Source organism: Lathyrus oleraceus, chromosome 7 (genome assembly GCF_024323335.1).
Source record: "Lathyrus oleraceus cultivar Zhongwan6 chromosome 7, CAAS_Psat_ZW6_1.0, whole genome shotgun sequence".
NCBI classification, from domain to species: Eukaryota; Viridiplantae; Streptophyta; class Magnoliopsida; order Fabales; family Fabaceae; genus Lathyrus; species Lathyrus oleraceus.
Genome location: NC_066585.1, coordinates 383,498,820 through 383,509,671, shown reverse-complemented (window position 1 = coordinate 383,509,671; position 10,852 = coordinate 383,498,820).

The following is a 10,852-nucleotide window of genomic DNA, read 5'->3' as shown; positions in this document are numbered from 1 at the left end:
ATAGAGAGTGTATGAAGTGCCTCCTCTCAAGGTGACCCCATTATAGATGTAGCAGGCAGTATTCATAGCTTTAGCCCAAAAATTATATGACAAGCTCTTACCATGAAGCATTACTCTAGCTTATTCTTGTATATCTCTTGTCTTTTGCTCAACAATTCCCTTTTGTTGAGAAGAAATGGAGAACTCATAGCTAATACCTTAAGAAGCACAAAATTTACAGAATTTTTTATTCTCAAACTTTTTGTCATGCTCACTTATGATCTTGACAATCACACTCTTCTTCTCCTCTTGAATGCTATGACACAAGTCTTTGAAGACTTCAAAGCTGTCTGATTTTTCTTTAAGAAAGTTCATTCAAGTATATCCAGAAAAGTCATCTATAACCATAAAGACATACCTCTTTCCACCCAGGCTCTCTATCCGCGTTGGTCCCATTAAGTCCATATGAAGAAGTTCCAACAGTTTAGAAGAAGTCTGATGTTGCAACATTGGGTGTGATATCATGGTTAGCTTTCTAATCTCACACTCATCACATGCTTTCCCTTCTTCAATCTTGAGATCTGGAATTCCTTTAACATCTTTTTCTGATATGATCTTCTTCATTCCTTCAAGGTGAAGGTGTCCAAGATTTTGGTGCCATAGCTTAACCTCATCTTCATTAGTTATCAAACATGTGGAAGTATAAGCAGTTATTAGTGATTCCCACAGATAACAGTTGTCTTTAGATCTAATGCCCTTCACCAGAACATCATCTTTCTTATCTATAGTACCATAAAATATTTTCCCTGGAGATCACCCAATAAACAGAACAGGGTGCCTGCTCTAATACCAATTAAAATTCTGGCACTTAAACACATATGTCAAGACTGATGTCCCAACATATAACACTATGTCAAGACAGATGTTAAGACATCAGCTGCTGACAGGAACACTTTTACCAAAAAAGTAACTATGCAGAATTAAATTGCAGAAGGTAAAAGACACAATCAGTTGTAAACCCAGTTCGGTGCAACATCGCCTACATCTAAGGGCTACCAAGCCAAGAAGGAAATCCACTAATAGTATTAGTTCAAAGCCTAAACAATCTCAGTTTTTAACTTATCTCCTAATCATTACCCATGAAATTTCTACCTAGAACCCTTCTAGATATGAGAATCCCCGTCTCACTTCCAATCACCGCAGTGATATCCTAAGTCACAAACCAGTGACAATAACCCAAAACAGAAGATTGCACTTCCAATAAACAATACTTGGTTTTGCTTAAAAGCTTCAACCAAGAACAATACTCAACTCTTTGCTTAAAAGCTCATGATTGAGAATAATAACTTGATATACAATCAAGTACAATTAGTCAACCTCTATGAATCAAAAGATACATGAGGGACGTACAAGCAAACACTAAAACCTAAGGAACTCTCAAAACCCTAAACCCTTATTTGTGCACACGGGTTCTCCAATGTCAATTGCTTGAAAATTTAGGTTTAGGAAGTCCTTATAAATAGACTCTTGCAGTATGGGCTTGGACTCTTCAAATCAGATCTAATATTCTCTTGTAAATCAACTGCAAGATCTTCTCCATAATAATAGGAACAAATCTATAATATTTCCTAAAAAGTCTCAAAAGATCTTTTTTATGAAATCAAGTCAAATTTGCATTGTTCTTTAAACATCCTTGATTTGCTATGCATATAGGAGAACTAGAATCATCCAAAATCTCACATTTTAAAATCAAATCTTCCAGGATTCACACTTGCAGACATATACAGGTGTACTAGTGTAAGATGTCATAACATTTGTTAGGACATCAGTCTGCAAGGAACATAAGCAACACCTGTTGCACAGTTGATCAAGATGTCATGACACCTTGTTCAACATTAGGTTATGATACATGTTTTCCTAAATGAAACATGTTTTACCAAAATTGTTTCCAATCGTGAAATCGCGGACCTAACAACTGGTGTTCCATGGTTTGCAGACTATGCAGACTATCTAGTAGGTGGGGCGATACCTAATGATTTTGATTATAACAAAAAGAAAAGGTTTTTACATGATTACAGGTTGTATCTGTGGGATGATCCATTCCTTTGCAAAAGGAGAGTGGATGGACTGATTAGAAGATGTGTTCCGGAAGAAGAACATGGAGATATACTGAAAGGTTATCATGATTCAGAGTATTGGGGACACTTTAGTAGAGATAAGACATCATCAAAAGCCCTCTAGTCAGGATTATATTGGCCTACTCTATTCAAGGATGCTTATTACATAGTCCGAGAATGCGACAGATGTCAGAGGACAGGTAATATTTCAAAAAGGAATCAAATGCCTCAAAAGGCCATGTTAGAGGTAGAATTGTTTGATGTATAAGGCATAGATTTCATGGGACCATTCCCACCATCATTTGGAAAGAATTACATCTTGGTGGTAGTGGATTATGTCTCAAAGTGGGTAGAAGTTGTAGAATTACCTACTAATAATGCTAAAGTGGTGGTGAATTTTCTTAGAAACTGTATATTCTCAAGGTATGGGGTACCAAGAGCATTGATCAATGATGAAGGCACCCATTTTTTAAACAAGTTAATGGAAAATTTGTTGAAGGAGTATAATGTGAAGCACAAGATCGCCACTCCTTATCACCCTCAGATGAGTGGGAAAGTTGAAGTGTCGAATAGACAAATAAAGCAGATTCTTGAAAAGACAGTTAGTGCTTCTCGAAAGGATTGGTCAACCAAGCTTGATGATGCATTATGGCCATACAGAACTACGTTCAAAACACCCATACGCGTAGTTCCTTATTCCTTGCAGTAATACACTATGCGTAAGCCCACATGGTGGCATCTTAGGCCTGCCCTTACGTGCATGGTCTGTGTATGGACATAAGCTTATTTTTTTCTTCTTTATGGTGGAACTCGTATGGTATGATTAACATTGCAAGGTCATACGTCTAATTCCTTGTTCTTACGCGGAAGGGCAACAAACACATTTTTTCTCTTTTTTTCTCTGCTTCCTTGTTCTGGCCCTGTCCTACGTCTGATACTTGATTCCTTGATGTATGTGAAACAATTAGGATGGACCACCATTGTTCATGATCTGCTTGAGAATATATCATAGTAGATATCACCTAGGACTATGGATACCCTCTAATAACCGGATTATTCTTTATATGATAATGCTTAATTTCATCAGTGATTTTCTATGGACATAGTAATTAGGTTAAATGATTAAAGGTTTTCTCACTAAGGACTTAGGAGTAAACACCCTTAAGAACCGGTAATCAATTATCTAAAATGCGTTGTTGCACTGTGAGTTCGGAATCATTACATGATTGAATCATACACCTCCCCTAGCATACTACTCATATATGTCTTAACCATTCAAGTACTTTATTTACTTTATTCGTTATTACCTTTTTAACTTCACCAAAACAATCCAAAAACACCCAAGCTTTTGTTTAATTGAAATTAATCCAGAACTCTGTATCATCAAGTAGTCCTTGAGATCGATACTGGGGATTTCCCCTTTTTATTACTACATTGGCAGATTAGTATACTTTCTAATTTATCGATCAATTATCATCACGTAAGAACTTCTTCTTTTGTTTCTAGTTGAAATCCTCAGGAATCAGATCAGTTACCTTGTAGTTTGCTAGGTCTGCAAACCGTGGTCTTTCTTGGATCATAAGTAACTTGCCATCTAGAAATTCCTCAAGGACTTCTTATTCCTGCTCGGTGATCTCAGGATTTACCAGCCTAGATAGATGGTCAGCTACCAAGTTCTTCGTTCCTTTTTTGTCTTGGATTTCCAAGTCAAGTTCTTGCAGTAGAATCATCCATGTGATTAGTCTCAGTTTGGAATCCATTTTGGTGATCAAATATTTGATCGCTGCATAGTCAGTATAGTAAATAATCTTTGATCCTATGAGATAAGAACAAAATTTTTGCAATGCAAACATTATGGCAAACAATTCTTTTCCTATAGTCGCATAGTTAATTTGTGCATCACTCGAAACCTTGCTTGCATATTGTATGACATGAAAAATTGTGTTCTTCCTTTGCCCTAAAACAGAACCAACCGTATAATCACTAGCATTGCACATGAGTTCAAAATCGAGTGTCCAATCAGGTGTAGTAATTATGGATGAAGTGATGATTTTTTCCTTCAAATTTTCAAAAGCAAGTAAGCAATCATTATTAAAAGTAAAAAACTTATCTTTGTTAAGTAGATTGCTCAATGGCTTTGTAATTTTGGAGAAGTCTTTCATGAATCTCCTATAAAATCTGGCATGGCCAAGAAAAATCTGGATTCCTTTGACATTGGTTGGTAGGGGAAGCTTCTCGATCACATCCACTTTGGCTTTGTCCACTTCAATTCCTCTAGCTGAATACTTGTGCCCAAGTACGATGCCTTCCGTGACCATAAAATTACACTTCTCCCAATTCAGCACCAAATTTGTTTCCACATACCGCTTCAGTACGATGTCGAAGCTTCTTAAACATAATTCAAAGGATTCCCCAAACATGAAGAAATCATCCATGAATACCTCGATTCATTTTTCAATCAGGTCGGGAAAAATTGCTTGCATACATCATTGGAATGTTGTTGGCGCATTACATAAGTCGAATGGCACACATATGTATGCAAAAACACCGAAAGGACAAGTGAAAGATGTTTTATCATGATCTTAAGTATTAACGGTAATATGGTTGTATCTTGAATATTCATCCAAGAAACAATATAAATGTGTAAGACCCTAATTTTGACCCTAAAATCCCTCATGGCATCATATCATTGCTCATTGCATTGCCTCAAGGATCATAGCATGTGTGGCTCCTTAACCCTTGGGTGGGACTTGTGTGAGTTGGTTTGAGACCACCAAGCATGCTTGAATTGTATATTATTGTTTTTCTTATTTTGTTTACTAACCAAAAGCACAAAAATATGGCACTAACTTGTTTTGTTTTGAAGCTCAAGCAATCATGAGATCCCTTGCTCCTAGGAGGCTCCTATGCTCAATGAAGTGACTAGGTGAAGATGAAAGCAAGCATGACAATGGTTCACAAAGCTCTCAATCGTTATATAAGTCTCCCAAGTATCTCAATTTGCCAATTTGATCAAGACAAACCAAAGGGGCTTAAGGATTGTTTCCCAAGGAAACCCTAATTCAACTGTGTAATAATTGTGCCTTGCCCATGAAGCAACCTCAACCTATGATAAAATTCAATCAAGGGAAGTTATTTCATTCATTATTTTATGCATATATGATCCTATGTGAGTATCCTAAATTATTCATTCATCAAGATTTGAAGTTTGGACTTGAGAAGTTGACCAGTCAAGTCATCTGACCAAACTGAGATCCACTGAGACCTAACTTTAGATATTTTTGTCAAATGAAGATTACCCCAAGAGAAAAAATATTCTTAAGAGCCATATGAACAACTTTAATGTTCATAAAAAATACATTTGAAACTTGGAAGATAATCATTCATTGAAAAACATTATAGGTCATTTTGATTGAAACCCTAATTTTGGGTCAACTTCCCAAGGACCTAACTCCTTCATTTTTTATGATTTTGAGGTGATAGCGAATGCATTGGAAATCTTAAGATGTCTACTTCAAATTTTATGTTGTATAAAATTTCATAATCCTAAAATAAACACATGTGATAATACAAAACATTATAGGTCACTTTGGACCAAAGCTATTGAATCTTGAAAAAGTCCAACTTCAAGTGCCCATACCTTTCCCATCAAAAATCCAAATGATGAAAAATTTAAGTCCAAATTTATCATCTTGAAAAGGTCTACACCTTTAATGTTGGAGGTTCTTTCATTTGAGGTTTGGATCATTGAAACAAAAGGGATTGAAGTTGGTCACTTTTGGCAAAATTTTCAAAGACATGTTTTGTACATCAAACTTCATGGCCAGTTTTCACAATTTTCCAAACTCCAAATGGATTTTTGTTCAACATAGCTTTTGTTCCTTATGTCAATACCTTTCCAACCATTACTCACATGCCTATGTTTGGATTTTCCATATGGGACTTTCGAAGAGAGGAACATTTATGATCAGTTATGCATTTCACTTTGTAACTTGATGCACAAGCCAATGCAGCTCAGAATGCACGTCCATTTCAACTCCAAGTGACTTCAGCTTGCATTTCCAATTGGTTTTGGGCCTCACATGCGCCTGTACAGGCCCATGCATGGAGGACCCAATGATCATGCACACGAGTTTCTCCTCACCTTGCCTTGCATTTCAGCTATAAATGGGAACCTTGCTTCATTCAATTATCAACCTGAAGGCGCCTAAAGCTCTGCTGAAATCCATACCCAACCTCACACCAAAGGAATTTTGAATTTTCATTTCTCTTTTCAAGTTTGAATTTCAACAAAATCAATTGATCTTCAATACTTATTCCTTAGCCTTACACTCATACCATACCTCAAGATCAAGTTGCAAGCAAGAGTTTGTTTGGATCGTGCTCATCAAAGCTGCACTTCAAAGGTTTACATCTCAACTGTTTTGATCTGAATCTTCTTATATGATGTTATTCGCTTGTGTTTGTTTGGTTCTCTGAAGTCCTCATGTGAGAGGTAATCCAATGGTGGCTTTAATTTCATGAATTGATGCATTTCAGATTGAATACCTGGATTTTCCATCTCAGATTTCTCCTTCCATAGAGATCTTGAGAACAATCCAAGGTTACAGGGGTGATGTACATCACCCCAACTTTAATTTGGTATAAGGCACGTGTAGTTTGGTTGAGGTTGCAAAACCTGCAACTGGTGGCCGGTTTCTATTTGCTCACCGGAGAAGACGGTGGTTTCCACCACCGTCCCCACGTGGATGAGTTCTGGCCTTTGGATCTCACTTCTCCGTTCTAATCGTGGCCATGCGTTGTGTTTACTATTTTTAATCCAGCGTGTGATGCGTTTGACTGAGGATCACAATGAGCGCCCACTTCTGGACCACTTGATTGTCCACGTCAATTAATGAAGTTGAATCATTCGCTCCTGATTTTTTCTATTTTTTTTAATTTCTATTTTATTTTCTTTAATTCCTTTTATTTTCAAAAATTCATAACTCTTTTATTTGGAATCATAAAAATATGAGACCAATTGCAAAAAAATTCTTTTAAAATCTAGTTTCATAATCTGATTTTTAATTATTTTTGTGATTCTATTTAATATTTTTTGTGAATTATTTTGTTTTGAATAGTTTTTAATTCATTTTAAATACCTTTTGATATTCAAAAATTCCAAAAATATTTTCTTAACACATTTGGATCATGATAAGTCTATGAAAATATTCTCATCAATTTCTTAATTGATTTGTGATTTATTTGAGATTTTAATTCATTTGTGTTATATTTTAATGCTTTTAATTAATTTTAAAATAGTTTCTATTTTCAAAAAATGTTGAGAAAATTTGTCAAACCTTGTTTGACCATGTTAGACTTATGATGATTCAATTGGACTTACCCAAATTGATTTGAATTGAATTTGAAGTTTGACCTTACTTTGTTCATTTTATTTTATGTATTATTTTAATTCCAAAAAATACCAAAAATATGTTTGACCTTTCCAATATATACGAGTAGTCGTTGTTATATTTTAATGTATTATTTTATTTTATGTATTATTTTAATTCCAAAAAATATCAAAAAATACCAAAAATATATTTTAATGTCACACGAGTAGTCGTGGTTAGGCATTACTCTTTCCAATATATACCTTAGAAGCCAAGGACCTTAGATTACCTAGCCCATCTTGGCCTATTTTAGGACGCAGTGCGAAGGTCGTTCAAGTGTAAGATTTGATACGATTGTTACACGATACTACACTCATAAGAGTCTCTCTTGAGAATATTTTTGTAATACGAGTAGTCGTTTATCCGATAATATTCGAAAGATGAGATGATGACTATGGGAACCTCTTGTAGAACATGATTGTCAAGTTTAACCATAGTACGCTCCCTTTAGGTGGTTCTTAACCGATACTCCATGCTCGTGACTTGCAACAAACCCTTGATTCGCGGTCGTTCTGTTCTCGTATATCCTTAATATCAATGGAACTTGGGTGTTGATAAGGTGTAAACCATAATCCACCAAAATGGATTATTGATATTGAGGATGACTTGATCCATCCCATGACCTTTGTGTGGCGTGATTTGCTTGACCCTTGAGTGTGATTGTTGCATCCATGCATTCATGCATTCATTTGCATCCATATCATCAACAATGAGAAAATTTTCAAGGAACTTAAGAGGTCTATTTGCAAATTTTCAGACATGGATAAGCAAGGAAGGAATACGAAGAAATACAGTTTCAGACAACCCGACTTGAAAGAGTTAAGGAGTTTGACATCCTATGTATTAGATCCCTTGGAGTTCAAAGCTCGCCATGGGAAGCTTCTGTCTATTCTTGCTACTCAGGTGGATGAAGGCCTGATGAGTGTGTTGGTGCAGTTCTATGATCCTCTGTACCGTTTCTTCACTTTTCCGGATTTCCAGCTTTTGCCTATGCTTGAGGAGTATGCCTATCTTATGGGTATACCTATGTTAGATCAGTTGTCATTCAGTGGCTTGGAGAGGGTTCCTTCTTCAAGGTCTCCCATCTGATTTCCTCATTACTCAAGCTACTCTGTTTGGGAAGGCCATGAGTGAGGACGTCTTTGAAGCCGTATTTGTACTTCTCATCTATGGGCTAGTGTTATTCCCCAACATCCACAATTTTGTGGATGTGAACGCTATTAGGATTTTCTCTACTCTTAATCCCGTTCCGACTCTATTGGGTGACACTTATTTCTCTTTGCATATGAGGAATGCAAAGGGTGGTGGTACCATTGTGTGTTGTTTGCCTCTGTTGTACAAGTGGTTTATTTTGCACTTGCCTCAGACGCTCGCCTTCAAGGAGAACAAAGGATGTCTATGGTTGTCTACGAGACTTATGTCTCTCACTAATGATGATATCTTTTGGTATAACCGTGTGTATGATGGTGTGCAGATTATTGATTCTTGTGGTGGTTTTTCCAATGTGCCTCTTCTTGGTACATGTGGTGGAATTAACTACAACCCTATTTTGGCTCGCCGTCAGCTTGGGTCCTTCTTAAAGGATAAACCTAACAACATTTTGTTGGAAGGTGTGTTCTTTCAAGAGGGTAAAGATCCCCAAAACTTGAAGGACAGGATGGTTCGCGCTTGGCGCAAGATTCATAGGAAGGGAAGGAAAGAGTTTGGTCCGAAGAATTATATTGCTTTGGAACCCTACACCGTATGGGTGAGGAGGAGAGCTTCTGAGTACGACATGCCCTATGACTATCCGAGACCTACCCCTATGGTTATGGTTGGGCCTTCAACCCTCCCTAACCAAGGAGTAGAGGAGTTGAGAGACGAAGACCTTTTGCGTGCTTGGGTCCGTGAGCGAGAGGAGCTACTTCAGCAACTCAGAGATAAAGATGTTGTGATAGAATTTCTGGAGCATCAGATTATTGATGAGCCAGATGATGTGGTTACTTCTCTTCTTCCTCAGTCATCTAAGTTTTGGAAGAGGAAGTATGATTGACTCGTCCAGGAGAAGGCAGATATGGAGGCAGCCTATGAGAGAGAGGTGAAGAGGCTTCGTGCAGCTTATCTTCCGGTCTCGAGAGCTTTGGACGATTGTTTCTAGGGTTCCATAGGATGTTCATTTTCCTTCTCTTTTGTATTGTATTTGGTTACCAAGACTGTACTTCTTTGGTGTAAAAAATTCTTCCAAATGTTATTAATATGAATATTCCATTATATGTCTAAAAATGATCAATATTTCCAAATATTTGCAAATAGATCTCTATAAAGTTCCTCTGATAATAAAAATAAATCATATGCACAAACATTACATGCATCATGTGCATAAGCAGGTTTTGTTCAGAGCTTCTTGATCAGTGGTCTAACTCTGTGTTCTTCATTTATTTTGAAGACAAGCTGATGCACCGGTATAACACTAGGGAAAATCTACCAAAGCTGATGGATCATCTTGAACAAGAGAACAGAGAACTTAAGGAGGAAGTAGCTAGGCTGACTGCCATGATGGAGCTAGTGCTGGCTGATCAGAGCCAATCTTCTCCAACACCTGCAACTCCTCCCACGAGGACGGTCATCTCAGAGGTAGCTTCCTCTACTGTGCCTGCCGCCACTGCTCATTTCGCACCGAACATGCCAGCCGGGTTTCCCTGGGGAATGCCCGTAAACTTTGTGCCTGAGGGTCTTGCTCCGACCTTTGCTTCTCTGTCGGCATCTAGCCCGGTCCTTGTTGTGCCACCTGCCATTGTGCACACGTTATCGAGAGTCGAAGACACCATTTATCACTCTGAGCCATATGAGGGCCTAGATATCTATGAGAAAATGGACACTATGAACGGCCAATTCCTTGAGCTACGCAAGGAACTGAAGACTCTAAGAGGGAAAGACCTCTTCGGTAAATCTGCTGCTGAGTTGTGCCTTGTGCCCAACGTTAAGATCCCTATCAAGTTCAAAGTACCTGACTTTGACAAATATAAGGGAAACACTTTCCCTCTCAGCCATCTTGTGATGTACGCTCGCAAGATGTCAACTCAAACAGAGAATGATCAACTCCTCATCCACTATTTCCAGGACAGCCTATCCGGTGCCGCACTCAGATGGTATATGGGTCTGGATAGTGCGAACATTCGCTCCTTCAACGACCTTGGCGAAGCCTTCGTCAAGCAGTACAAGTACGATGTTGATATGGCTCCCGATAGGGACCAACTGAGGCCTAGGTCCCAGAAGGAGAAGGCAACTTTTAAGGAGTACGCCCAGAGGTGGCGTGAATTGGCCGCACAAATTGTGCCCCCACTC